Below are 2,888 nucleotides of genomic sequence, written 5' to 3' on the forward strand. Positions count from 1 at the left end.
CTGCCCGAGTTCCCTGGAGTGCCTTTCCATCCAGGAAGATTTTTAAAGTTCCTGCTTCTCCAGGACTGGGCTTTCCTGTCCTGGGGGCTCTGGGGCTGGGCCTTAGCCTGGCTCCTGGCGGGGGTGGGGGAGGAGGGGACGGAGCCTCCGCCACTGGATTCTTTTTTTTTTTTTTTCTGTCTTCCTACCTTGTTAGAAGCGCGAACTCTTCACACTGTAGCATTACAGCTGTTCTCTCTTTAAATCTCAGGCCGAATTCGTAGGTTTTCAAGATGATTTGAAAGTTATCTAGGTAAATTGGTGGGGACAGGTGACTTAGGGACCCTACTCCTCCACCACCTTGCCCTGCCCCTCTGATCTATAGATTTAATACAATCCAAATCAAATCTCAATAAGTTATTTTTGTGATATCAATAAACTTATTCCGAAGTTTATATGGAAAAAGAGAAGACCCAGAAGAGTCCACACAATTTTGAAGGAGAACAAAGTTGGAGAATTGACACTACCCAACTTCAAGAATTACTAGATAACTACAGTCATCAAAACAATGTAGTGATGGTAAAAATACAAAATGAACCAACCAATGAAAACCTCACAACAGATCAGAATAGAGAATCCACCAAAAATAAACTCATAGACTCAGGTAAATATAGTATACAGATCTTTAACAAAGCATCAAACTCAATACAAGAAGCAAAGACAGTCTTTTCAACAAGTAGTACTAGAATAACTGGAAAGCCACATGACAAAACAAAATCAGAATCCGGACACAGGCCTTACCCTTTCCACAAAAATTAATTTGAAATGGACCATAGACCTAAATATGAAATGCAACATATCAAAACTCCTGAGAGAGAGCATAGAAGAAAATCTAGTTGACCCTTAGATAAGGCGATGACTTTTTAGATACAACACCAAAGGCATAATCCATAAAAGAAAGAACTGATAAACTGGACTTGATTAAAACTAAAAAATTCTGCTCCAAAAAAGACCATGTTAAGAGAATGAGAAGATGTACCACAGACTAGGTGAAACTATTTGCAAAAGACACATATGTTACCTAAAATATACAAAAAACTTTCTAAATGCAACAAGAAAATGAACCACCAGATTTAAATGGGCAAAAGACCTGACACCTTGCAAAGGAGATGCATAGATATGAAGTTTTTATGTAAAAGATGTTCAACAGCATTATCATTAGGAAATTGCAAATTAAAATAACAGTAAGATACCACTATGTATCTATTGGGATGGCTAAAATCCAAAACACTGATAACACCAAATGCTGATAAGGATGTGAAGCAGCAGGAACTGTCATTCATTGCTGGTAGGAATATAAAATGGTATAGCCACATTGGAATACAGTTTGGCAATTTCTTAAAAAGCTTTTACCATATGATACAGCAACTGTATCCCTTGTTATTTACCCAAAGGAGCTGAAAACTTACATCAACACAAAAACCTACACATGGATGTTTATAACTATGTTTTTTTAAACATTTTATTATTCATTTATTCATGAGAGACACAGAGAAAGAGGCAGAGACACAGGCAGAAGGAAAAGCAAGCTCCATGCAGGGAGCCCAATGCAGGACTCGATCCCAGGACCTCAGGATCACCCCCTGGGCTGAAGGCAGGTGCTAAACCACTCAGCCACCCAGCTGTCCCTGTTTATAGCTATTTTATACATGATTACCAAAACATGGAAACAACCAAGATATCCTTCAGTACTTGTATAGATTTTTTTTAAATGTGGTACATCCAGACAACACAATATCATTCAGTGATAAATTGAGATGAACTATCAAGCCATGAAAAGACTTAGAGAAACCTTAAATGCATACTACTAAGTGAAGGAAGCCTATCTGAAAAAGCTACATACTATATGATTCCAACTAAATGACATTTTGGAACAGGTGAAAATATGGAAATAGGGCCTGGGAGTAGAGAGAGCAGAAAGTTGAATAGGCTGAGTGCAGGGGATTCTTAGGCCAGTGAAGCTAATTTGTATGATATTATAATGGTGGATACATACCATTCATTTGTCAAAGCCCATAGAATTTACAACATCAAAAGACTATACAAACCCCATAGAATATACAACAAGTGACTCCTAAGGTAAAGTATGGACTTTGAGTGCTAATGATGTGTCAATGTAGGTTCATTGATTGCAACAAATGTTTCTCTGTAGTGCAGGATGTTGACAGTAGAGAAGGTTGCATGCATGGAGCAAATCTCTGTGCCTTTTCAATTTTGCCCTGAACCTAAAACTATTCTTTAAAAAATGGCTTTTTTGGGGCAGCCCGCTGGCTCAGCGGTTTAGCACCACCTTCAGCCCAGGGCCTAATCCTGGAGTCGCAGGATTGAGTCCCATGTCAGTCTCCCTGCATGGAGTCTGCTTCTCCCTCTGCCTGTGTCTCTGCCTGCCTCTCTCTCTCTCTCTCCTTCTCTCCCTCATGAATATATAAATAGAATCTTTTTAAAAAGACTTTTAAAAATGTTTTTTTTAATTATGCTAAGACTACTTTTTAGGTTGCTATGAAAATTAGATCTAACACCCACAAAGTATCGTGTGCAGAGTCTTTTTTTTTTTTTTTCATGTGCAGAGTCTTGCTGGCACATCATAGCCGCCCACTAAATGTGGGTATGAAAGTTTTTTTTATTTTTTTAAAGATTTTATTTATTTATTCATGAGAGACAGAGAGAGGCAGAGACACAGACACAAGGAGAAGCAAGCTCCATGCAGGGAGGCTGATGCAGGGGTTGATCTCTGGTTTCCAGATCAGGCCCTTGGCTGAAGGCAGGCGCCAAATCACTGAGCCACACAGGCATCCCAGATAGTATTAAATCAACCTTAATACACCTTCCTTTTCCTTTTGATTCATATT

Source organism: Canis aureus, chromosome 23 (genome assembly GCF_053574225.1).
Source record: "Canis aureus isolate CA01 chromosome 23, VMU_Caureus_v.1.0, whole genome shotgun sequence".
Lineage (NCBI taxonomy): Eukaryota > Metazoa > Chordata > Mammalia > Carnivora > Canidae > Canis > Canis aureus.